At 41.7% G+C, this 27,530-nt stretch overlaps 1 protein-coding gene across 4 annotated transcripts in view; it reads left to right on the top strand.

Annotated features, from left to right (window-relative positions):
- The first annotated feature begins 10,511 nt into the window (after positions 1–10,511).
- The window catches only part of cgnl1 (cingulin-like 1), a 145,053-nt gene continuing 128,034 nt past the window's right edge, over positions 10,512–27,530 (top strand). For 3 of the 4 annotated variants that reach the window (XM_043677455.1, XM_043677456.1, XM_043677457.1), the window contains exon 1: positions 10,512–10,875. The gene's annotated coding sequence lies outside the window, so the exon portion shown is untranslated. The remainder of the gene's footprint in view (positions 10,876–27,530) is intronic. The other variant, XM_043677460.1, reaches the window with a different exon arrangement.

Genomic DNA, 27,530 nt, shown 5'->3' with positions numbered 1-27,530 from the left:
CTTTTCCAGCACCATTCTAATCTTACTCCGAATCATACTCTGTCGTTCCAAATGCAAGTATACCCAATCTCTCCGAATCTTCTCAAGTAACTTACCTACTAGATCGTAGGTTTACTGGCCTTTCGTTCCCAGGTTTATCTTTGTAGCCTTTCTTGAAAAAGGGCTCAGCATTTGCCAACCTCCAGTCGTCCAGGACCTCATTCGTTGGTCAGTGATGATGGAAAAGAACCAACCAGCACACCCGCAATTTCTTCTCTATCTTTCTGCAATGTTCCTGAATATATCTGGTCAGGACCAGGAGGTTTTTATAAATTCAGCAAAGTCTGAAATTTATTTCAGGTACAAACACCAAAGAAAGAGAAAGTGACTCAATGATGGTTAACATAACAAACTAGAAAATATATTAATCATAGGAAGTAACTTCAGAAGAATTCCAGATATTGTGGAAACCTGACAATTCTCAGAACTTAACGATCCAGGAAAGGAAGGCCATGAAGCTGATAAGGAAATCAAAAAAGAGAACGTGCATGGTAACGAACAGGAACACAAAGACTGCATCAATCTACAATCTATATTTCAAAGGAAACAAAATAAAAGCATCGTTAAATGTGGAATTTTGTAGTCGGGAGAGGAGAGCTTATTGTGGAGGACAGGGAAATAGCCAAGAAAATAACCAGTTACTTTGCATCAATCTTCATGCATGGAGATCCAGAAAATCATCCAGTAATAGCAAGTGATCACATCAGACTTCTGCAGCTAAAGACATAAAGTTAATTCATATCAGTAACAAGTTAGTACTTGACATGGAGCTGGATTGAGCATTGCTAAGTCTAACGAAACAGATGTACGTCCTATCAAAATGTCAGAAATAAATCAACAATAGAAGTATTAATTGCACTGTTGATGACTGTGTTTTATTTTCCTGTACATTCTGCAGAGATCAGAAGTCATTGTAGATTAATGGAAGTTTGTAAACGTGAGCCAAGCATTGCAGATTAATGGAAGTGATCCAAGCAGCTACAAAGGGAAGAAGAGATAGTGTGGCTAACTGCAGACCAATTAACTTGACATCTGTGGGGAAACTGTTGGAATCTATTCAACAGGATGAGGTTTTTGATACGTAGAATTAACAGCAACAATGGAGAGAATCAGCATGCATTTCTGATAGAGAAATCATACTTGATAAACTTCAGAATCATTTGAAGTTGTTTCTTACAGCATAGATAGTGGGGAACCAATAGAAGTGCCATATATTGGATTATTGGAAGGGTTTCGATAAGAATTCAAACAGTGAGTTCGTAAATTCAATGAATGTGAAGGGTATTTGGAAGAATATATGTAAGTGGAAAGTTAAAGTTTGGTTCGCTTTCATTTAAGGGAGGCAGAACATAAATGTAAAGACATGCTGAAGCAGTTTCACATCGTGTAGGTGGAACTGTACCTGGAGTATTGAGTACAGTTTTGGTGACCGAATCTGAGAAAGAATATACTGACCACACAGGAAGTGGAATGGACATTCTCCTGATTAATCCCTCTGATAGCGAGATTGCCTGATGCGAAAACTCGTCCTGTGTTCTCTTAAGTTTCAGAGAATGAGAGGTGAGTCACAGTGAAATTTAGAAAATTCCCAAAACATATGACAAATTGGAAATAAACAGAACGCTTCCCTGGCTGTCTAATCCACATTCAAGGCAATTAATGCAAGGATCTGGGACAGGCCATTTAATACTGTAATAACAAGCAAATTCTTCAATTGGAGGGGACTGACTAACACAGGGACATGGTAACCTGCTTGCAGTTAGGATTAGGGAGAATCTCCAGATATTCTATAAGTGTGTCAAGCAGAACAGAAAAATATGGAAACAAGTAGGGCTCATTAGTGAGTTGCCAAGTTGCATCCAAATCAACTTTAGTGTGAGGAAAAAAGGGTGGTGGTAGAAGGCTGTTTGTATGACTGGAGGCCAGTTTCTAATGGTGCAACACGGGGATCAGAGATGTGCACCGTATTATTTGTGATTTGGAGGTGCTGGTGTTGGACTGTGGAGGACAAAGCTAAAATTTGCATCACAACAGGTTATAGTCCAACAGGTTTATTGGGAGGCACGAGCTTTCGAAGCGCACAACCACCTGGTGAAGAAGCAGCGCTTCGAACGCTAGTGCCTCCGAATAAACCTGTTAGACTATAAGCTGATTTTGTGTGATTTTTAACCTTATTGTTTATGGTATTCATAAATGATGCAGCTGTGAATATGGACGGGGGTCTGATAAGTAAGTTTATGTTTGATACAATGATTGGCCGGGTGACTGTCAGTGGGGAGAAAGGCCTCATGTTACAGGAAGATACAGATGGAATGGTCAGATGGGTGGATCAATGGCAGATGGAGTGCAACCCTGATAAATATGAAGTGATGTACTTTGGAGGATGGAACCAGACAGGGGAGGACTCAATGAATGGCAAAACACTAGGAAGCTCAAAGGGTGTTTCTCCACGCATCCCTGAATGTGACTAGAGAGGTTAATAAATTTTTGAGAAAGCACAGGGGAGCGTAAACACAGCCTTAATACTTCGAGGCAAAAATTATAAGAGCTATGCGGAACTTTGGTGAGGCCAAGATGGAATACTGTGTGCAGTTATGGGAACCACGTTACAGGAAGAATGTGATTACACTGGAAGGGGCACAGAGGAGATTCACCAGGATGTTCCCCGGGATGAAGCATATCAGCTATGGAGAGAGGCTGGATAAGCTCGCGTTGTTTAGTTTGGAGGAGTGAAGGCTGAGGGGTCCCTGATTCAGAAGGGTAGGATTACAAGGGACATGGTTAGGGCGGATAGACAGCAGCTGTAACTTTTAGTCAAAGGGCCACACTTTTAAAGTGAAGGGGTTGAAGTTTAGGGAGGATTTGAGGACTGTTTTTTCACCCAGAGGGTGTTAGGGTCTGGAATGCACTTCTTGAGAGGGGAGTTGTCATGGTAACCTCGAAACCATTAGAAAATACACGGTCGTGCACTTGAAATGCCGTAAGATTCACGGTTACGAGTCTAGTGTTGGAAAGTGGGCCGATTGTAGACTGTGCTGTATTTTTGATGGTAAAGAGCCTGTGCTTCTGTGATTGTATGGCTGTGGAAGGTCAATCATTGTGGAGCTTAAGATAGGAATTGATGGATTTCTGAAGGATATCTTATCAAAGTTTATATGAGTGAACTTGTAAAATCTTCTGAAAATATGTCAATGGCAAAATTAAGAGAAAAAGGTGCAGCTTTCTTTCAGTCTGTTACCAGATAATTGAGGACCGGGAAATAGCAGATCAATGGAGCAAAAACTTCAGTTATGCCTTCAAAGAAGAAAACAGAACAAAAAAGAAAACTTCCTCGCAATACTAGGGAACTTCAATCTGGTGGAAAAAATGGAATAGAATGAAATTAACAACTAAACAGATTTAGAGAAAGTATTTGATTGAAATTAATAGGCATAGACAAGGTCAACAGAGATTTATGAAATGGGAATCAAATTTGAGAAAGTGGCTTTTAGCAAAATTATGAAGAAGGTATTAATACAATACGATTGGAATCTCAGAAAGATTTTTGATAAAGCACCAAGTGTTTTGTGCAAATTCGAATCCTTTCGGACTGGGGCTAATAAATGGTTATGGTTTTAGTATGGGAGAGCTGGCAGGAAACAGTGAGTAGGAATAAAACCATGTTTTCTGAATAGAAGGCTTGGAGGATCTAACAAGTATCGGGATTTGGGATGCAGCTATTCCCAATACCATCGTTTATTTGGTTGAGGGGCTCAAATGCAATATTCCCAAGTCTGCTGACAGCACTAAATGATGTCAGCTTGTGAGTTGATGAGGAGGATGTAAAAAAGCTCCAAGGTGATTGAGACAAGTGGAGTGACTTGCAAATCCGTGGCAGTTGGAGAGCAATGGGAGAGATGTGATGTTGTGTCCTTTGAAGGGAGCAATAAAATGGCAGCCTATCATTTGAAAAGAGATTGGTTGAAAAATGTTGATCTATAAATGAACTTAATCTGCATTTTTGTTTATTTTTGCGCAGCCCTCCGAGTCCATGTAGGTTAGTGAGTTCCGAAGCCAGAAGTCAATACTGGGAATGGTATTGGCATGCTGACCAGTGTATATAGGCCCAGCAAGTGGGGAGCTGCAGCATTGAAAAGAATCTGGATCTTTCTGCTCCTGCAACATTGCAGGAGCAGAAAGCAGTTAGGAATTTCAGGGGGATTTGAATACAGGAGTAAGGGTCATTTACTCCAGATGTACAGGGCCTTGCCGAGACCCATCTCGAACATTGTGCAGTACTGTGTGCAGTTTTAGTCTCCTTACCTAATAAAGATCAAACCTGACATTGAGGGAGAGCAGTGAAGGATGACCAGACTGATATCTGGAATGACAAGCTTGTTGTGGGAGCAGAGTTTGAGGCAACTGGGCCTGTATTCCATGGGCTTTAGGAAAATGAGTGGAGATCTCATTGCAATATATAAAACTCTGACAGTATGAGACAGATTGGAAGCAGGGATGATAATGCCCCAGTCTGGGATGTCTAAAACAAGGGGCCACAGTATTAGGTTCATGCACACCAGTCTGCATTGAGATGAGAATAAATGTCTGCACTCAGAGACTGGTACCTTTGGGAACTCTCTCCCAGATCAGGCTGTGCAAGCCAAGACGCTGAATATAAATCAGGATTTCTTGAAATTAAGGGGATAGGGACAGAACAGGTGTATGGTGAGAAGTTAGAAGATCAGTTATCATTCCAGGTTGTTCTCCAATAACAAGGTAGCTGTGTTCCTATGCAACACTGTGTTGTAGAAAATCGTGCAATATTAATAATGAGGCCGATATGAAAAAGAGGGTAAGGGGCACACACCTCCCGTCTATGTTCATACGTCTTTGAAAGTTGTCACTCAGGTGGGTAGAGCTTGTAAGAAGGCCTATGGTGTATTAGCGTTCATTATCAGAGGGCTTGAATTCAAGAGTCGTGAAGTGATGTTGCAACTGTACAGGACTTTGGTTGGGCCACATTTGGAGTACTGTGTGCATTTCTGGTCGCCTCACTTTAGGAAAGGTGTGGAAGCTTTGGAGAGGGTGCAGAGGAGATTTACCAGGATGTTGCCTGGAATGGAGAATAGGTCGTACGAGGATAGGTTGAGAGTGCTAGGCCTTTTCTCATTGGAACGGCGAAGGATGAGGGGTGACTTGATAGAGGTTTATAAGATGATCAGGGAATGGATAGAGTAGACAGTCAGAGACTTTTTCCCCGGGTACAACAGTGTGTTACAAGGGGACATAAATTTAAGGTGAAGGGTGGAAAGTATAGGGGGGATGTCAGGGGTAGGTTCTTTACCCAGAGAGTGGTGGGGGCATGGAATGCGCTGCCTGTGGGAGTGGCAGAGTCAGAATCGTTGGTAACCTTTAAGCGGCAATTGGATAGGTGCTTAAGCTAGGACAAATGTTCGGCACAACATCGTGGGCCGAAGGGCCTGTTCTGTGCTGTATTGTTCTGTGTTCTATGTTCTAAAGAATTTAAGCATATTTCGAGGTCCCAGAGGATACGAAATGGATAACCTTGCCACAAATATGGTAGGAAGGTAGGAGCAGGAAAAAAGCCTTTAGCTTCTCTGACCTTCTCCACCATTCTAGATCATGGCTGATCATCTAACACGAGTTTCCAATGATATTCCAATAACCTTTGATGTCAATCATATCTAGAAATCCATCAATTGTTGACTTGAACATATTCAAAGACTGAGCTTCCATATCCCTTGGGATAAAGAACTCCAAAGATTCAATATTCTCTCAGTGACAAAATTCCTACACATCGCAATCCTAAATGGATTGCCCTTGCTATGCAACTATGCACCCTAGTTCTATACCTTCTCCCATCATTGATAAGATTGGTCTATATGAAAACTTTTTTTTTCCAAAAGTAATCACCAGTGAGTGCCAAAATAATGAGATTTAATACCAGCAGCCTAATGCTAATTCTGAATGTTTTATTGATATGAAAGTAATAGGTTTCAACTGAATGAAACATTTATTACCTCAAACTGATACCTCCACCTTAATAATTGTAGAAATTCAATGCAAACTATGAATTACTCAGCAGAAATAAGTAAATAAGTTGACTTTTTAAAAAATGACTAATTGTTCAATTTCAAACACAAGAGGGTGCTGCAGATATATTATTTGGGATTGTGTAAATCCTACAGATATTATACCAAATGTACAGGTCAACATGGCTTCAGAACTGTATTTTTTGTTTTAAGCAATTTTGTTTTTGTTTTAACAATAGATTTCAATTTCACAGATTATAATGTCTGTTAAATAATCGAGACATTAATTTAGAATACAAAACAACCCACTGAACCGAACTGCACAATTTGGGTATTTTAGTCCTGTAATTTCTGTTGTTTGAGGGTAGAAAAATCTCAAAGCTTCAAGCTCCATTTAATTGCATTTGTCAAGGGAAGGAACATCACAGACATGAAAATCGGATGGACTGGAGCAGGAATTTGAAGCTCTGAAGAACAATGCATTGGGATATCCTGTTGCAATCTTAATTAACAGTGTGTAATTGAAATGACATTCTAATTGATTATTCTCATATTTATACAAGATATTTGAAGTTATATTCAATTATCTGTGCCAATGTAATAAAAGACTGGCAATTCTTCATCCTCCAAAGCCTCCTGACTGGTAAAACTTATATTGTGACAGCTGACTGCTCCTATAATTCGTACTGTGGAATAATTCCATGTCCTTACACAGCACAGAACTCCTGGAAGACTGAAGGAGAGAGGTGATGATGGCACATTTGCAGGAGAGGTGGGGGCAGGATGAAAGTAACAATGGAGAGAGAACATAATGAACAATATCAGCTAATATGGGTGCCAGGAAGAGAATTTGGGTATTCAGGTGTTTAGATCAATTAGGATTGAGGGAAAAGCAATGGGTCTCATGGTCAAGATGGACTTGAAATGGGAAATTGAAAAAAGTTACATGGGTAAAGAAATGAGCCTTAGACAAATTTTGACTTGACAGACTACTGGAAGGGATGGAAGTGAGGAGGTGATAGCAACTGATCGGATGTCTCAACCTTAATGACCAAGAGGTCTGCAAGTTCCTCACAATTATTGCTGAGAATGAAGATGGAGATGAGGGGAATAAGAAGAAAGTGCAGAGTAAAGAAATCTTGGATGATCTGAACTAGAATGAAGAGATTTTCCTCACAAAATGTGCTTTTGTGTGGTTCAGCAAGATCTGGGTGATAAAAGACTATACCAGTCACCTAAATGATCTAGCTGAAAATGTGTTGCTGGAAAAGCGCAGCAGGTCAGGCTGCATCCAAGGAGCAGGAGAATCGACGTTTCGGGCATAAGCCCTTCTTCAGGAATGAGGAAAATGTCTTCTTCAGGAATGAGGAAAGGGCTTATGCCCGAAACGTCGATTCTCCTGCTCCTTGGATGCTGCCTGACCTGCTGCGCTTTTCCAGCAACACTTTTTCAGCTCTGATCTCCAGCATCTGCAAACCTCACTTTCTCCACCTAAATGATCTACACAAGTACCAAGTTGTACACCTCAATTTTAAAGTTCTCATTCTCACATTGAAAATATATACTTGCTTTTGGAGAGGAAAACAAGTTTGTTTACCAGGTTAAAGATGTTATAAAAACACAAGTTGTGTAATAGAGTCATAGAGATGTACAGCACGGATACAGACCCTTCGGTCCAACTCGTCCATCCCAACCAGATATCCCAACCCAACCTAGTCCCACCTGCCAACACCCGGCCCATATTCCTCTAAACCCTTCCTATTAATATACTTATCCAGTGTTGTTGGTTCCAATGATGTGGATCCTTCAAAATTCAGCAATCAATCTTATTGAACATGTAGCATATTAAAGTAGTAACAACAAAACTCGAGACAAAGTACCAAGTACAGAAACTGAAACAAATTTATCTGATTATGAAGGCACTTCCAATTTTTGTTATCTCCCATTTCCATTTGGGATCCATTTTATTGTATTCAGCTTTAATCTGACTTTCACCAATAGGTGAACCGGTGGCAGATGAAGTTCAACTGGGAAAAATATGAAGTGATTCACTTTGGTAGGAAGAATGTTAAAATTCACGCTACAATTCTGGAAAGGGTTTAGGTACAGAGGAACATGTGGATATACATCTATGAAGATCACATGACAGGTTGACAACTGTTAAATACTACAGTTCTCCTTGGTTTTACTAATGAGTACAAGAGCAAAGAAATTGCTTTGACCTGGTTCCACCTCAGGCAAAAGTGAGGACTGCAGATGCTGAAGATTAGAGTCGAGAGTGTGGTGCTGGAAAAGCACAGCAGGTCAGGCAGCATTCGAGGAGCAGGAGAATAGAGGTTTCGAGCAAAAACCCTTCATCAGGAATGAGGTTGTGAGCCAAGGGGGTGGTGAGATAAATGGGAGGGGAGGTTGGGCTGTGGGGGAAGGTAGTTGTGAGTGCGATGGGTAGATGGAGGTGGGGGGTAATAATGATAGGTTGAAGAGGAGGGTGGAGCAGATAGGTGGGAAGGAAGACCTAGCTCTGGATACTACAGGTTAGATAAAGGCATTGGAGAGAGTACAAGAAAGAAAAATCACACCAATGGTTCTAAGGATGAGGAACTTTAGACGTGAGGATAGACTGGAAGAGTCCAATCTGTTTGCTTTGGAGGAGAGAAGGCAGAAAGGAGATCTCAAAAGGAAATATTCAAAACCATGAGAGATGTCTGGACAGAGTAAATTGAAAACAGAAGGCTGTAAATTCAAAATAATTAATAAAAGTAGCAGAAGGGTCATGAGGAAAAACAGTTTCCTCAGAACAATTGAGTACAGGAGTTGGGAGGTCATGTTGCGGCTGTACAGGACATTGGTTAGGCCACTGTTGGAATTTTGCGTGCAATTCTGGTCTCTTTCCTATCAGAAAGATGTTGTGAAACTTGAAAGGATTTACAAGGATGTTGCCAGGGTTGGAGGATTTGAGCTATCGGGAGAGGCTGATTGGCTGGGGCTGTTTTCCCTGGAGCGTCGGAGGCTGAGGGGTTTACAAAATTATGAGGGGCATGGATAGGACAAATAGACAAAGTCTTTTCTCTGGGGCCGGGGAATCCAGAACTAGAGGGCATAGGTTTAGGGTGAGAGGGGAAAGATATAAAAGAGACCTAAGGGGCAACTTTTTCACACAGAGGGTGGTACATGTATGGAATGAGCTGCCAGATGATGTGGTGGAGGCTGGTACAATTGCAACATTAAAAAGGCATTTGGATGGGTATATGAATAGGAAGGTTTGGAGGGATATGGGCCGGGTGCTGGCAGGTGGGACTAGATTGGGTTGGGATATCTGGTCGGCATGGACAGGTTGGACCGAAGGGTCTGTTTCCATGCTGTACATCTCTATGACTCTATAAGTGGTTAGGATTTGGAAAACACTTCACCAATATGGTAGAAGTAGGTTCAATTAAAGCTCTCAGAAAGGAAATATTCAGTTATCTGCAAAGGAAGAAGGGGCAGGGTTACAGGGAGGGAGGAAAAAGTTGCAATAAGTGAATTTTTAATTCCAAGAACTAGGGAGAGACATTTGGGCTGAATGGCTTTCTGCCATGTTACAATTGCGTGTTTACGAAGTCATACAGCACAGAAACAGGCCTTTCGGCCTAACTGGTCCATTCCGAGCAGTTTTCCTAAAACTGAGCCAGTCCCATATGCACTTTTCTTATCCTCACATCTATTCTAATATCTTTTAAATGTTGTAATTGTACTCGCCTCTATCAATTCCTCTGGCAGCTCCTTCCATATACGCACTGTGTTTAAAAAGTTGCCCCTTGGGTCCCTTTTAAATCTTTCCCCTCTCATCTTTGCTGTGTACCTGATTCTCCACTGTAACAGAGACCTCCATGAGCCCCCTTCCCTCAGATGAAAACTTCACTTTTCTCTAACTTGAAGTGAAAAATTGAGTGTTTGGTGATCCTTTCCCCGGGCTTTAAATTCCTCCCGCATTGCTTAGAGTGGACACTGCAGGTGCAGAGTATGACCTTCCAGCTGGGACTTCAATAAGGTGGCCGCAGGATTTTATTTTCAAGCTGTTTTATTCTCAGTCCGCAGTATAAGCAACAAAGCCCATCCCTCACGGCAGGAGAAAAGGGTTTTAATAACTAATTCCAACTGGGTGTGTACTGTTCACTAGGGAGGGAGACATGGAGGTAATTAACCCCCTCCTGCTCACCTGTACTGCCCTGTGTGCCTCTCCCCTCGGGGGAGGGGGGAGTTACAAACCTGACATCAACAACTTGCTCTTGGAGTTTACTCTTTAAACAGGATCAGAAACTTATCTGCTCCCAGCGCGTGTTACAATTTTTGTTGACGGTGGGGTTTACCAAATCACCTCGGTCTCTCCTGCGTGGGATCCGCAGAGGCGCGGCGGCGCGCCCCCAAGCGCTCGCTGTCGCGCGCCCGCCTTCCCCCGCGTGCGCGCGCCTCTCTCCCTGCGCTGTTGCTGCTGCAGTTACTTTGACATGAGGGAGTTGTAGAGACACAGCGTCCGGACAACTTCACTTCACTTCACTTCACTTGGCAGGAGGTGAGTGGAGGGGATCACTATCCTCCCCCAACAACAACAACAAAAGTTTTTTGCTTTCAATCAGACTGGAGGAACTTGACTCTCCTTTCCGCCCCGAGAAGAGCAGGGAAAAAAGTCTGGGGTGGAAGTTGTTGATTTTCACCCCATTTCTCTGCAACTTGTTGCGATTTGTGTTCAGTGCGGAGCTCCAGTTACTGAAGTTCCTGGGGAATTAAATTCGGGAACTGCTCGGGTTATCGGTTGAAACTTTTGGTGAGTGGAGTTACATACTGCTTTTCAGTAGATTAGATGGCAGGAGACTTGCAACTCGGAATTATCCCCAAGGTCACTGCAGACGAGACATTTACAGAAGGTGCTGGTGCCAGGTCGCAAACGTGCTGGAATATTCTTTGAGTAAATGCGTTTAGTTTTAAAACAAAAACGTTTTGGCAGTTGTTGACCGTGATTTTTTTCTTCCTTCGTAATGTCCTGACCTCTGTCCTTCAAGGTCTATTTTTGGCTTTTATGCAGTTTTTGCTTTGCAGGAATATATTTTGGAAGCCGAGTCATTTGCTGAGAACATCGACTTATTTTCACCAAATTCACAGGCTGCTGAGTCTGGTCTCATATCGCAAAGCAGTTTCTTTTGATCAAGTATGCACCGATCCCAATTTAAATCCGAAACGTATAATTTGATTTTCACAGTGTAATTAAAATGTGCAATATTTATAATATTTTAATACATGTTCAAAGCATAGGCAATCCTAATTTTAAATGTGCTTGATGTTAGAATGAGTTTTTAAAATTCATTTGTAAGAAGAGAAACGTTTACTTCAAAAATGCTGTTATAATTTGCAGGTATAGTGGCTGTAAATAAATAAGCTTTTCATTATCTAAAGATGCTTTGGGAAATAGCAAATTGTAAGAGTGATCAAAATTAGAATGATGCCTTAGTCATCAACAGATTTAGGTTCAACTGACAAGTCTGTAATATCCTGCATTAACGTTAAACTTGCAGGAGAGGTCTATTCAGAATCCACAGTAGAAGACTATGTCAAGGTGGTATTGACATCTCGTGGGTGAGTTGCTGAGCCATATGTTGGCGGCACGGTGGCACAGTGGTTAGCACTGCTGCCTCACAGCGCCAGAGACCCGGGTTCAATACCCGCCTCAGGCGACTGACTGTGTGGAGTTTGCACGTTCTCCCCGTATCTGCGTGGGTTTCCTCCGGGTGCTCCGGTTTCCTCCCACAGTCACAAAGATGTGCAGGTCAGGTGAATTGGCCATGCTAAATTGCCCGTAGTGTTAGGTAAGGGGTAAATGTAAATGTAGGGGTAGGGGTATGGGTGGGTTGCGCTTCGGCGGGGCGGTGTGGACTTGTTGGGCCGAAGGGCCTGTTTCCACATTGTAAGTAATCTAAATCTAAATGTTCCAGGAACATCTTCCAATTTGCCAGTTGACCTCAGCTGGCCTCAGCAGTACAACTGCCAAGGTGAAAATTGGGGGGAAAGAGCATACAAAAACCCAGATCATCTCATTCATCACCATGACCTTGTACTTGTTCAGACGAGTGCATGCCAAAGGGGAGTTGCAAGATTATAACAGTGTACAAGCGAAGAAGATAGCACATGAGCGTAATGCTTGAGTAATTGTGAATGTCATCTAAACTCCTATATCGGGCAATTAGGTTTTGTTGGTACCAATGTTTAGCATATCTTGCAGCTGGCTTGTTACCCAGCTAATAATGCTGTTGAATTAGGTAGCTACCTGACAAAGGAGCAGAACTCTGAAAGCTTGTTCTTCTAAATAAACCTGTTGGACTATAACCAGGTGTCATGTGATTTTTAACTTTGTCCACCCCAGTTCAACACTGGCACCTCCGCATTCATGGCTACCGTTGACACCACCAACAGCCCGCTGAAGTGCAACAGCAGACGTCTTTTGTAAGGGTTATTCTAACAGGCTAGGTATTTTAAAGCACATTGTTGGAGCAATTGGATCTTTTATCTGAAATCTGCAATGTTTTGTGTCTGTTGGTTTCAGCAAAGGCTCTGTCTCTAATATGAGAACTGTAGCCCTCATGGTATGAAGATTGTGGGTTTCATATCCAGTCCAGAGAGTTGGGCAAAAAGATCTAATCTGATGCTCCAACTCACAACTGAGGGAGTACTGCACTGTTGGGGTGAATAGGACTGTCTTTCACATGCAAAGTTAACTGAGGCTCTATTTGCTCTGTCAAGCAGATGTGAATGATCTCACACCACCATTTTCAAAATGAGCAGTGGAGCTACCTGCTGTATTCACACACATATTTATCACCTAATTAACATACCAAAGTATAATCATTGGATTATTATCTTAGACTACTTAGATTTAGTATTATCATTTGGCTTTCAAGAAAGCTTGTTGTGCATAAATTGACTGTCACATTTTTCTGCATCTAGCACATTCAGAAATTTTAATTGTCCATACCTTAAATCGCACTTATTTTTGTTTACCCTTTAACCCTTTTACACCATATTAACATTTTTATCTTTAAAGGTCCTGCCCATTCCTACTTATCAAATTCTTGGACCCTACAATTTCCCTCCTTGCTTGCCTCTCCTTGTTCCACCATTTACGGCCCTTCAACTCCCTTGGTGCCCTGACCTTCCACACTATGTCTTGAACCAGTGTTCTTTGCTTCTAAGCCTCTCAGTAGGTAGAACAGTTTCTCCTGATTCACTCTGTCCAGACTCCTTGTGGTTTTGAATATCTCTGTCAAACCTTCTCCAGCAGCAGCTTCAATTTCTTTAATCTGTCCGGATAGCAGAAGTTTTGCGAATCATTTCTGTGCCCTTTTTAATTGCCTTCACATCCTTCCAGATCTGAGTGCAGTATTCACAGTTGAGGCTGAACCAATGTTTTCTCTACAGGTTAACATAACTTCCTTGTTTTTGTCTTCCGTGCCCATATTGACAAAACCCAAAATGCTGTAGTATATGTTTTTCTTTAACCCTGCATTCAACCTTCCCCGCCACCTTCAATGATTTGTGCACATATATTTGCTCCTGCATTCCCTTTAAAGTTGTGCCCTTGGACCTATATTGCCTCTTCCTTTCGATACCAAGATGAATGTCTTGAGGCCTAATCTAAGCTTCTCTCCAGATAACTTCAATTAACTCTTTAAGGCAATATCAGGGCAGAACTGCATTGTTGAAGATGCTGTCTTTTAGATGAACAAGTACTTTTTCTTTTCACTTGTAGGACATAAACATCTCTGGCAGCACCAGCATTTACTGCCCATCCCAAGTAGCCCTTGATAAGTTATTGGTGAGATGCCACTTTGAATCGCTGCAGTTTGTGTGCTGTAGGTAGACCCACAATACCCTTAGGGATGTAATTCCAGGATTTTGACCCAGCGACAGTGAAGGAATAATAATACAATTTCCCAAGTTAGGGTGGTGTGTGTCTTGGAGGGGAACTTGTAGGTTGTGGTGTTCCCATGTACCTTATGCCCTTGTCCTTCCAGATAGACGTGATTGTAGGTTTGGAAGGTGCTGTCCAAAGATTTTTGGTGAAATTCTGCACTGGGTCTTATACACTCAGTACACACTGCTGTAACGGAGTATCGATGGTAGAGGGAATGGATGTTTGTGGATGTGGTGCCAATGAAGTGGGCTGCTTTGTCCTGGGTGGTGTCAAGCTTCTCGAGTGTTGTTGGAACTGCACTCATCCAAGCAAGTGCCTTCCGGATAGTAGAAAGGCTTTGGGGGAGTCAAGAGGTGAGTTACTCACCTCAGTGTTCCTCATCTCTGACCGGCTGTTGTAGCCACTTGTAGACATGCTATTCAATGTCAGGATTGGTGGGTGGATTGTCTTATATTGCAGAAGGCCATTGTTTGGTATTTGTGTGGTGCGAATGTTACTTGCTATTTTTCAGCCAAGCCTAAATATTGTCTAGGTCTTGTTACATTTGGACATGTATTAGTATCTGAGGCATTGTGAATGGTGCTGGACATTGGGCAATCATTAGCAAACATCCCCACCTCTGATCTTATGTTGGAGGGAAGGTCATTGAATCTGCGAAAAATGGTTGGGCTGTGGACACTACCCTGAGGAACTCCTGCAGAGATGTCCTGGAGCTGAGACAACTGATCTCCAATAATAATAAATATTTTCCTATGTGCCAGCTATGACTCCAACCAATTAAGAGTTTGCCCCAAATCTCATTCATTCCAGTTTTGCTAGGGCTTCTTGATGGAGAAAGTGAGGTCTGCAGATGCTGGAGATCAGAGCTGAAAATGTGTTGCTGGAAAAGCGCAGCAGGTCAGGCAGCATCCAGGGAACAGGAGAATCGATGTTTCGGGCATAAGCCCTTCTTCAGGAACTTCTTGATGCCACACTTGGTTAAATGCAGCCTCGATATCGAGGTCTGTTGCTTTCACCTCCTCTCTGGAATTTGGCTCTTTTGTCCATATTTGAATCCAGGCTGTAATGAGATCAGGAGCTGAGTGGCCCTGTTGGAACCCAAGCTGGAAGTCACTGAGCAGGCCATTGCTGAACAGGTATTGCTTGATAGGAGTGTTGATGACACCTTGCATTATTTTACTGTTGATTGATCAAGAGTTGGGGCAATAATTGGCTGCCTTAGATTTGTCCTCCTTTTTGTGTGTACAGGGCATACCCAGGCAATTTTCCGCACTGCCAAATTGATGGCAGTGTTGTAGCTGTTTTAGATGAAACAAGACCATGTGGCAGTTCTCACTGATACAAAAGATTATAAGGCACTATTCAAAGAAGAGGAGGAGAGATCTGTCCAACAAATATTTATCTCATGACTGTGCATAATGTGGGTGTTTGTCTTCCCGCAACCCAGCAATAACTGTACTTGCAAAATATGTAATTGAAAATGAAGCATTTTGGGAGGTAGTGAGGTTTTGAAAGATGCTATCTAAATGTTATAGTATTTAGTACAGACTAAATTCATTCATAGCACTAACAATGACTACTTGGTGCTGAGTTCAATCATTAGTACCAGGCTCCGGACTTATACTCAGCATCTCTGTGCTATTTATGCAAAACGTTTTTAAACCAGCTTCTTCCCTTAATCAGGCAGCACACCGAGTGCATATTTCAGATAAAAGTCAATATGATTAACTAATATGCAATCCAATAAAAAAAAGCTTGTCTGTATTATGCCATGATACAAGTGCATAGGGTGAATTTATAATAAAATTTGGATTTATGTGATATTCATTGCTCATCATTTGGTTGATATTCTCATGTAAAACCAAGGAGAAATTGTTTTGGGGCTTGGGAAGCTGGGGCTGAAATATATTTGGTATTTCAGTAAACATACTGTACTTTGGATGCAATATTTCATGACATAATGGTTGGAAGAGATTCCTAATCTTTGAAGTTTAAAAATAAAGTATGTTAATATTATTTGCTTCATCTTGGCTGTTAACAAATATTGGTTCACCTTGATTAATACCAAAAGTTATCTTAATGTGAAACATAAGTTCCCTTTTCTTTGAACTGTAGTCTGCAGTCTGTTTCTTGCAGCTGACTTTTCAGCAAAGAATTTGCATTTGTTTTCTTTGATATTTTCTATCAATATTAGCATTTTACAATTTTTGATTTCAAATAACTTCTGTAAAACAATGGCTTTTGTGGACACAATCCCTATCATGAACGCATTCCGGTCAATAGATCAACACTGCTGTTTGCTATCTCCCGCATTCTTGCTTCATGAATCTAAGCAGTGATTATCAGTGAGGCTGCTGGATTATGGTAGCTATCTCTGGAGAATTTTTCCTGAGTTAGTCTTACACCACCATGTAACTGGAAAGAAGTTGTTGAAGTTAAAGTGTAAGAACCCTGACTCTGGTGCTGTTACCTCTTGTAACTTCTGTGATCTTTGAAGCTATTTGATACATGGTTATAATTGGTTAACTTGGATAGTTGGATCATAGGGGTTCAGATCTATCCTTTTTCTATTTTAAAAGCGTTTATAAATTCTGAAGGCAAAACATAACTAAGATCATTGGAATTTTGCCATTTCCTGCCATTGTTTTAGCAGCCATTAAGAGCGGTTACTAATTTCCAAAGTTTTCCTTTTATAGCTCTCGTACATATATTAGAGCTTTTAATAGTATTGGGGAAAATAACTATCTTCTGTTCAATAAGACCAGTTGCAAGCTTGACGTTTTCTTTACTGTGTTTCTCAAACTTTTGTTCGATCTGCAGAGCAGTAGTCAGGATGTCTGTCCCTTCGCTTTATGAACCAAATATTCCATCTGAGCCACAGTACCACCTACATAAAACCTTGCAAGTCTTGTTGTGAAAATCTTCCTACTCACTTATTCAGGGTGATGGGTCCTGGTGATGACCCAATAACTTTGAAATTGAGAATTCACAATTCCATGATGAGAAATGCGAAATTAGGTTATACACATCAGCTTGCTTGTGGGCTGGCTGCTGAAATAACTACCGCAGAAGCTGCTGGATAATTGTGAAACTACTTGATTCCTCCATGTTCCGAGGGGAAGATGATTTGCCACCTCCAGCTGTTCTCAATTATCGTTGACTCCAGTCCCGTGCTGTAGTGACTCTTGATGCCATGAGCACACCCAGCAGCAGCCTTTATTAAAACTATAAGAGGGAGGAAAATCTGTTTCCTCTTTGCCCCTGATATTTCCTCAGCATTTAGTTTATCAAATCCAACAGATTGTATAGTTCAGAATCCTGATACTGGATAAACTTTGGAGGTATCTGGTTGTTGTTTGCTTCTTGAGTATTCCACGGTTTGCACAGTAAATCTTTACTGACATCCATTTTATGGTTTAATATCTCCTTCTCATAGTTTCTCGCTGTTCTCAGATATCACAATCATCTGTGAAGAGCTTCCTCCTGTTGTTTTTTTTAGTGTCTTAGCACCGGTAAATTGGAATAACTTGTCAGCGCTCAGAACATTGTTAGGCAAGAGCAAACCTATTTCTGTAGTTTTTAATGATTGCACCTACTTGTCTTTCCATCACTTTTCTGAAATACTTCCTACTCCAGCACTCTTCAGGCTCATTCACTGAACACTCTTTGCTCATTCACTGGCCTTCCCTCGGGATGATTTCTGTTAAGTATGTTCCACCAAACCATACAATAATATAACTCATCCAAATTTGATGACATTTGTACTTTGAGAATTGTAAAGCCCTTTAAAGACATCCCATTTTCCTTTTTTTAAAAAAAGTCATATCCTATGTTGTTATGTAGTCCATTCAATGTGAACAGATCTTGAACTGTGATGCATTTGTGCTTTGTCAGATCATTTCTCCTTCTGAATCTCTTTAGTGCTTTTTGTCTCTCTGGATCCTTTATGCTCTCCGTGTCTGCTCTCTACCATTTCTTCCTTCCACCCAATCTTACTAAAGGCAACATCAGTGATAATGCTGTCTAAGTACAGAAAATGCCACCAGTTTCTATTCACTTGCTATTGGTTTCTAAAAAATCTTTATTGTAGTTACATCTTTTTGATAAAATTGTAAAATGTTTAAGGCACAAAAGGAGGCTTTAATCCAATTCCCTATTGAATGCCTTCACCACACCCTGACAGTGTATTCCAGATTGTAATCACTCACCACATGAAGCTATTATTCCCCACTGCTTTTGCCAATTACCAGTAAATCTACGTCCTCAGGTTCTTGAGCCTTCCACCAACACAAACAGCTTATTTCTTCCTAACCACTAGGTTCAGGTCCCTCATGATTTGGCGCAACACGATTAAATCTCCCTTTAAGCGGTTCTTCTGCAAGTAAAATCACCCCAGCTTGTCTAATCTGTCCACGTAATGGATGTTCCTTGTCCCCAGAATCATTCTAATTAATCTTATCTGTGTCCTTTCGAATAGCTTGATGAGCATCCAAAAGTGTGGTACCTACAAATGGGCACAGTACTCCTGTTCAGGCTGAAGAAGTGTGTTTATTTGGGTCGATCGTAACTTTTGTGCCTCTGTACTCTATGCATGTAATTAGGTTTTTGTTAAACTATGCTCTCAACCTCTCAATCTTCTACCTACTTCTCTCGATTCTGATTGCAGGACCATACCTCTATTTCTACTCATGTCATTTTGAGACTAATGTGGACCATGAATGCGGACATTCACCCTTCCTCTGCAACGTCTTGCAGCTGCTCAGTAATATCCTTGGCCCAGTCACTAGGGAAGCATTATACTACCACAAGTTCACATCTGTAGCTGCTGAATGCTTGTCTGTTGAATCTGCTGCATTGAGCTTGCAGTACCCCTGCTGCCGTCCTATAAAGCTGAGTCACCCATGATGCCATTGACATGACTCTGGTTACACTCTCCACCTTCAGAACTGACTACACATTGGAGAGTCCCCACTCTGGGAACACTTGCATGATAGTACTGTTTCTTTGTGATCATCAGGTGGCCACCTTTTCCCCTTCTCTCAGCATAAACTGAAGCTGTGGGGAGGGTGGGGGATTGACAATATTCATAACATGGTATTGCACTAAGTTCTAACCTCTCAGAGCACTGCAGTCATTGCAGCTTCACCTGCTGCAACAGCTGACACTTTCTGTACACGTGATTGGTTATCTAAGACACGATAAGCACACTGGAGTTTCTGCATTCCTCAGGATGTGCACTTATAGAGTCATAGAGATGTACAGCACGGAAACAGACCCTTCGGTCCATGCCAACCAGATATCCCAACCCAATCTAATCCCATCTGCCAGCACCCAGCCCATATCCCTCCAAACCCTTCCTAATCATATACCCATCCAATGCCTTTTAAAATATTGCAATTGTACTAGCCTCCACCACACCCTCTGGCAGCTCATTCCATACACGTACCACCGTCTGCGTGAGAAAGTTGCCCCTTACCCTTCCTAATCATATACCCATCCAAATGCCTTTTAAAATATTGCAATTGTACCAGCCTCCACCACACCCTCTGGCAGCTCATTCCATACACGTACCACCGTCTGCGTGAGAAAGTTGCCCCTTAGGTCTCTTCTTTATCTTTTCCCCCCTCACCCTAAACCTATGCCCTCTAGTTCTGGACTCTCCGACCCCAGGGAAAAGACTTTGTCTATTTATCCTATCCATGCCCCTCATAATTTTGTAAACCTCTATAAGGTCACCCCTCAGCCTCCGACGCTCCAGGGAAAACGCCCCAGCCTCTCCCTATAGCTCAAATCCTCCAACCCTGGCAACATCCTTGTAAATCTTTTCTGAACCCTTTCAAGTTTCACAACATCTTTCCGATAGGAAGGAGACCAGAATTGCACACAATATTCCAACAGTGGCCGAACCAATGTCCTACAGCCGCAACATTACCTCCCAACTCCTGTACTTAATACTCTGATCAATAAAAGAAAGCACACCAAACGTCGCCTTCACTATCCTATCTACCTGTGACTCCACTTTCAAGGAGCTGTGAACCTGCACTCCAAGGTCTCTTTGTTCAGCGACACTCCCTACACCATTAACTGTATATGTCCTGCTAAGATTTGCTTTCCCAAAATGCAGCACCTCGCATTTATCTGAATTAAACGAACCCGGGTCTCTGGCGCTGTGAGGCAGCAGTGCTAACCACTGTGCCACCGTGCCGCCTGTATTCCATGAGACCTAACCTTGCTAATCAGTCTCCCATGAGGAACCTTGTCGAAAGCCTTACTGAAGCCCATATAGATCACATCCACAGCTCTGCCCTCATCAATCCTCTTTGTTACTTCTTCAAAAAACTCAATCAAGTTTGTGAGACATGATTTCCCACCCACAAAGCCATGTTGACTATCCCTAATCAATCCTTGCCTTTTCAAATACATGCACATCCTGTCTCTGAGATCAGAGCTGCCTTTCACAAGAGGAGAGTTAGAGCTGCATTCTATCAGGTGATGAATCTTATTTCTACTAATAAACTTTATTATTTCTAAAGAAGAAAAAGACCCACCAGTTAAGTCACTTCCCTTCTGTTATTGTAACTTAAATATAGAGAATGTTATTGAATATTTTATTCAACTCTTCTTTTCCTTCAAAATATTGCCGTTTTTAATTTCTCTGTTCCTTAGACTGACTCTCTAACTTTGAAGAAATGGAGACTGAGGTACAATACTCACCAACCAATCAATTAATGCCCTTGCCACACCCAATTTTTCCTTTTTTTTTTACAACTCGAGTGTGCCCCAGTCTGTTCCAGATGCTGAGTTTGTGTCCAGATAATTGATAGGCCCCTTGCCCGGGCCACAATTTATCCTCTGCTGGGAGGTCCAGATTCATTGTATATCTGCTGCTGAGTTACTTCGTTAGCTCTATAGACCAGAGATGGTCTTATTAGAATCTAATTTGTTGCAGAGGAGAGAGTGAGAACTGCAGATGCTGAAGATCAGAGTCTAAAAGTGTGGCACTGGGAAAGCACAGCAGGTCAGACAGCATCAGAGGAGCAGGAGAGTCAGCATTTCGAGCATAAGTCCTTCATCAGGAATGTGGGAGTTGACCAAGTGGGCTGAGAGATAAATGGGAGGTGGGTGGGGCTGGGTCAAAGGTAGCTAGGAAGGAGATAGGTAGATGAAGGTGGAGGGTGATTGTGATAGGTCAGGGTGGAGGGGATAGGTGGGAAGAATGATGCACAGGACAGTTTAAGAGGGCGGTGCTGGGTCGGAAGGTGTAAAACCTGTGCCTATACATCCCCCCTCACCTCCATCCAAGACCCCAAAGGATGCTTCCACATCCAGCAGAGATTTTCCTGCACCTCCAAACACCTCACCTACTGTGTCCATTGCTCTCGATGTGGTCTCCTCCACATTTGGGAGATAGGATGCCAACTTGTGGAATGCTACAGAGAACATCTCTGGGACACATGCACCAAACAACCCCACCACCCAACACTTCAAATCCCCCTCTCATTCCCCCAAGGACATGCAAGTCCTCGGCCGCCTCCACCACCAAATCCGAGCCACCCGACAACTGGAGGAAGAACACCTCATCTGCAACCACGCAGGAGCAATGTCAATCTCACCAGTTTCCTCATCTCCCCTCCTCCACCTTATCCCAGATCCAACCCACCAACTCAGCACCGCCCTCTTGAACTGCTCCACCTTCCTTCCCACCTGTTCGCTCCACCCTTGGCTCCAACTTATCATCATCATCATGTAGGTTTAAGCCAGGTTCTTCATACTTCCTGTTCACTGCATAACATTATTTTGCCATGATATAATACTTATTCTACAGTTCCTGTTTCAAACTAAATATCTTAAAAGTTTCATAAAATTTCCAGATTTGGGCTTAGTTTGAACAAAGCATTTATAATTGGCCTTTTTTTTATATTAAATTGTTTATTGTAGTACTAAAGTCATTGCTGCTGGATGCAACTATTTCTCTGTGGTTCGAAAACCACATTGAAACAAAGAACAATCGAAAAGATACTGTTTACAGTTAAATACAGAAAGCAATAATAAATAGGTTTCAAAGTCACAGAGGCTGCCTGACTCAAAACAATCAAATAATGCTCACAAATTCAAGGTGTAGCAATCTATGAGCTTTGCTACTAAATCATCTTAAGACACTTGCTTTAACCCGGGCAAACATTATTATTTGATAACTTATTGGTTGACCTGTGTTTATTGGATTTCTTTTTACCCAAATGTGTACTTCAGTAATATTATCAGCAGCATTGTTCAGACTAGTCTTTTGTTATATATTGTCACCAACCAACCAATGCAAAATAGAGAAAAAACACAGAAGTTACTCCTTTATATACTTTCAACAACAGTTATAAAGTGGCTGCACTGCTGCCAAAGGGTTGGGTAGCTCAGTTACCTTGCTGACTAGAATATGGTTCAGAGTAACACTTGCACCACAGTTCAATTCCATTTCAGGCTGAAGTCGACTCGAGGGCCCCTCCCCTTGTGAGTGAAAGGCAGGGCTTTTGCCCGAAACGTCGATTTCGAAGCTCCTCGGATGCTGCCTGAATTGCTGTGCTCTTCCAGCACCACTGATCCAGAATTTGGTATCCAGAATCTGGTTTCCAGCATCTGCAGTCATTGCTTTTACCTCAATAGCAAAGCACCGCTGATCAAAACTGTCAAGATCCTGGCTCAGAATGAAATGTGAGCAGACTATAAGCTCAGGATCTGAGAAGGGCACCCATGGGTGGCACGGTGGCTCAGTGGTTAACACTGCTGCCTCACAGAACCTGGGACCAGGAATCAATTCCACCCTTGGGCAACTGTCTATATGGTATTTGCATATTCTCCTTGTGTCTGCGTGGGTTTCTTCTGGGTGCTCCGGATTTATTCCATACTGCGTTGGAGCAATTCTGGTCTCCTTCCTATCGGAAAGATGTTGTGAAACTTGAAAGGGTTGGAGGATTTGAGCTATAGGAAGAGGCTGGGGCTGTTTTCCCTGGAGCAAAGGAGGCTGAGGGGTGACCTTATAGAGGTTTATAAAATTATGAGGGGCATGGATAGGATAAATAGACAAAAAGTTTTCCCTGGGATCGGGGGAGTCCAGAACTTGAGGATATAGGTTTAGGTTGAGAGGGGAAAGGTATAAAAGAGACCTAAGGGGCAACTTTTTTATGCAGAGGGTGATACGTGTATGGAATGAGCTGCCAAAGGAAGTGGTGGAAGCTGGTACAATTGCAACATTTAAAAGACATCTGGATGGGTATATGAATAGGAAGAGTTTGGAGGGATATGGGCCGGGTGCTGGCAGGTGGGACTAGATTGGGTTGGGATATCTGGTCGAAATGGATGAGTTGGATCAAAGGGTCTGTTTCCATGCTGCACATCTCTATGACTCTATGTGCAGGTTAGGTCAATTGACCATGCTAAATTGCCCGTAGTGTCCAGGACATACAGGCTAGGTCATCTAGCTATGAAAAGTGCAGGGTTACAGGGAGGGGGTGTGGGTTTGGATGGGACGCTCTTCAGAGGGTCGGTGTGGACTTGATGAGCCAAATGGTCTTCCATACTGTGGGGATTCTATGATAATGATGCCAAGATGCAGATTCCCTTGAAGACCTGTTAGAACAGTTATACACGAAAAATTTCACGTCAAATCTCTCGTCACAATGTTTTGATTTTATTCCCTTCTATTATAAATCCTATGCAATTTTACTACTTCATTGTAAGAGATCCTGTCGCCACATGGGATCATATCATATCATAGGGCATTGAACTGGGTCTTTCTACTTCTAAAAGAACAAAGAAGAAAGGGCGGCGCGGTGGCTCAGTAAGGGTAGCACGGTGGCTCTGTGGTTAGCACTGCTGCCTCACAGTGCCTGGGTCCCAGGTTCGATTCCAGCCTCGGGCGACTGACTGTGTGGAGTTTGCACATTCTCCCCGTGTCTGCGTGGGTTTCCTTCCAGGTGCTCCGGTTTCCTCCCACAGTCCAAAGATGTGCAGGTCAGGTGAATTGGCCATGCTAGTTGTTAGGTGCATTAGTCAGAGGGGTGGGTGGGTTACTCTTCGGAGGGTCGGTGTGGACTTGTTAGGCCGAAGGGCCTCTTTCCACATTGTAGGGAATCTAAAAGAAAGAAAATTTACAGCCCAGGAACAGGTCCTTCAGCCCTCCAAGCCTGAGCCAATCCAAATTTACTGTCTAAACCTGTCGCCCAATTCCTAAGCATCTGTATCCCTCTGATCCCCACCTACTCATGCATCTGTCCAGACACATCTTAAATGAATCTACAGTGCCTGCCTCTACTACCTCTGCTGGCACCGCGTTCCAGGCACCTACCACTCTCTGTAAAGTACATGATTCATACTACTATTTATTCATTCACTGACTAATTAGTGATGAACCTGGTGGGAACCTGCTTTGCAAATTGTAGTGAACCTCACTTTGATCTAGCTTTTTGTACAGTGAAAGATTTACCATGCATGTTCATATTTCCTTGACTAGTCCATCTTATTATGAGCAACTTTCTAGCAAATCATTTATAATCCTCTTTGATGAATAACATAATCCTTCCTTCCTTGATGCTTCAATCAGTAATCTTATTACAGTAGAAAGGAATTCCCACACTTTGTGGGAAAGTCTAGTTGGCAACCTTTTGTCAATTTCATGGCATAAGCTTTTCCAACTAGCTTCCTATAGTTTTGACTTAAGTTAATTGGCTTGGGTTGTACATTATTAGAGCAAAGTTAGTATGAAACTGTACTTCTATTCTGTTAAATTCAATCTGAAGGGAAACCATTCCTTTTACATGATCATTGTTTTTTTCTGTTGAGAATTGTTTTCAGCTGACAAGTTTTAGCTCTAAAACTTTTCCCATTTTATAAAGAACTTACCACCTGAATTATAATATCAGCATCAATTAGCCTTTCTAATTTGAACACTTATATTTTCAGTTGTAAACGCTATCCTGGGCTAATGGATTTTGTTGTAATGGGCAATACTTTAAAACCTAAGGTAAAATAAAGGTGGCTGAGAGAGTAGTAAGCCATCCCATTTGAGTTAGTTGTGTGATTAGGTCATTCATGATGTTTTATACAAAAGGATTTAAAGTTGAAGCCCTTTCTCTGCTTTTTTTTTAATATTTGTTCATGGCACGTGGACATCTCTGGCTGGTCAGCATTTATTACCTGTCCCTACTCGTCCCTTGAGAAAGTGATGATGCCGTTTCTCTGTCCAAATCTGCAATCTATCTATATCCAGCTGTATCATTTAATAATCCTCGCTATCTGTTCTCTGCCAGTTTTGGTGTCATCTGCAAATTTACTCATCAGACCAGCTACAAGTACAGAGGAGGTTTAACCAAGATGTTGCCTGGTCTGGAGGGTTTTCATTGTGAGGAGAGGTCAGATTGTTTTCATTGGAGGGGTGACCTGGTAGAGGTCAACAAAATTAAATGGATAGCAGAGATTTTTTTCTCAGGTGGAAAGGTCAACTCCAAAAGGCCATAGGTTCAAGGTGAGAGAGGGAAGTTTAGGGGAGAAGTAAAATAGGAAAATATTTCACACAGAGGATGCTGTGTGCCTGGAATGCACTGCCAGTGGACGTGATGCAAGCAGGCACGCTAGCAACATTGAAGGTGTATCTTGATAATCTCATGAATGGGAGACAAAGAGACAGAAACTATGTATGGGCAAAATTTAGCAGCTCTGAATAAGGATTAACAATTGGCTCAGGCTTGGTGGGCTAAAAGGCCTGTTCCTTTGCTGTATTGTATTGCATAAGAGTCACATTGGACTTGAAATGTTAACTCTAGATAAATCTTAACTTGTTTATCAGCTGATTCTTGAGATTGAATTGCTTCTTGTGATACTCTGTCACCCATCCAGTTTATTTCTATATTGCACAGACTCATGTCATTTTTTACTTAGTTACAATCCCAGGAAAGCTGTTAACGTTTAAAGAGAAATTTGAACTCCCAATGATCAGTTAAAAGAACAATGCCACCTGATTTCAGATTTTAAGCTCGAAAAGTTATGGTTCAACATTAAAAACAAGCACTGCTCCTTCAAGGAATAAATCAATGTTAGACACAGTGTTCTCGAATTCAGTTAAAAATCACACAACCCCAGGTTATAGTCCAACAGGCTGAATTGGAAGCACTAGCTTTCGGAGCGACGCTCCTTCATCAGGTGGTTGACCGGCATCTCCAAATCATCTCTCGAATTCACTTTATTTACCTTCATATTCCAGCTATTTCTCAGCAATGAAATTTCATGAGTGTCCTTTCACTACCTTCTGGCCAGGTGACCTTCGAACGTTCCCACAAGAGACATGATTGTGGACTTAGTCCAAGCTTAGGCTTCACTCATATTCTGACTTTGTTGCTATTAGGCCATTAGGAACCAGAACAAGGTATGTTGGTTCCTAATAGCCTCTCTATTCCAGTACCACAGATGTCTTACAGCTCCTGACAGATTAGATTCCTGCTGTCTCCAAGCTTCAACCAGACTGCCTCCAGATTTCGAATTAAAGCGTTTGACTGTGAAATTGCACAAATAAAATGCAAAACAAGGTGCACTTCTAAACGTAACCTTTCACAGTGCAATTTGGCGTACCTGGGCGGTATGCCCAACAGAAATACAAAATTATTGTCTTTTACCTTCAGAATACCCCTTTTATTCACATAAATAATTGATATCTGTAGATGAAGCTAATAGCCTGCTTACTGGGCTCATTGGTTCCACCAAGTAAAGCTATTGTTTACAAGGTCTTTTCAGAGCTTCTTTGCAAAAAAACACATGAATAATTGAAACTTGACAGGTTTGCACTCCAATTTCAAAGCTGGTTTTAAGGTACCTTGGAATGAACATTCTTTACCATGAGGACCAGAGAGGGTTTTCCCCACATTCAATTCTGATCTTGCAGACTATCCTCATCAGTCTGGTTTTTGCTTATTTCATGTTTTGTTTACTAGCTCCTCAACCAAGTATATCCATTTATCTGCATTCAAAAATTCAAGCCCCAAACTAAAGTATATTTCTCAAACATGAATAATGAAATGAAACAATACAACAATAATTCAATTCCTAATAGATATTTAGTAATAAAAAACTTTCAGATTGCCAAAAATGTAAAATACAAACTTAATATATTTCTAATTAAATTGCCATGACACATATTTTTCTAGGAAGTATGTTTCAAACTTCTTTTTGTGTTTGGAATGTAGTTCACACTCTGATTATTTGCAGCATTCTATTCTGAAGAGTCTGGATTGACCAAGTATAAATATTATCACTCAAACATTGTTAATTATTAATCAGTATCACTCAATCATTGTTAATTGGTTCAAATGCTCTGAATATTTTCCCTTTACCTTTGGCGAGAAGCTAATTCTAGGTCTGTTTCATAGCTTCTTGCTAATATTAATAGCACAAATTTGCTTCGTGGCCTTTATGTCAAATATTTTGCTCGGGTCACATATGGAAATGTACAATGTGATCAAAAAGAGTCTTACAGCACA

The sequence above is a fragment of the Chiloscyllium plagiosum genome, chromosome 36 (assembly GCF_004010195.1).
Source record: "Chiloscyllium plagiosum isolate BGI_BamShark_2017 chromosome 36, ASM401019v2, whole genome shotgun sequence".
In the NCBI taxonomy this organism is placed as follows: Eukaryota; Metazoa; Chordata; class Chondrichthyes; order Orectolobiformes; family Hemiscylliidae; genus Chiloscyllium; species Chiloscyllium plagiosum.
The sequence above is the reverse complement of the archived record's forward strand: the minus strand, read 5'-3'. Positions and strand labels throughout refer to the sequence as shown.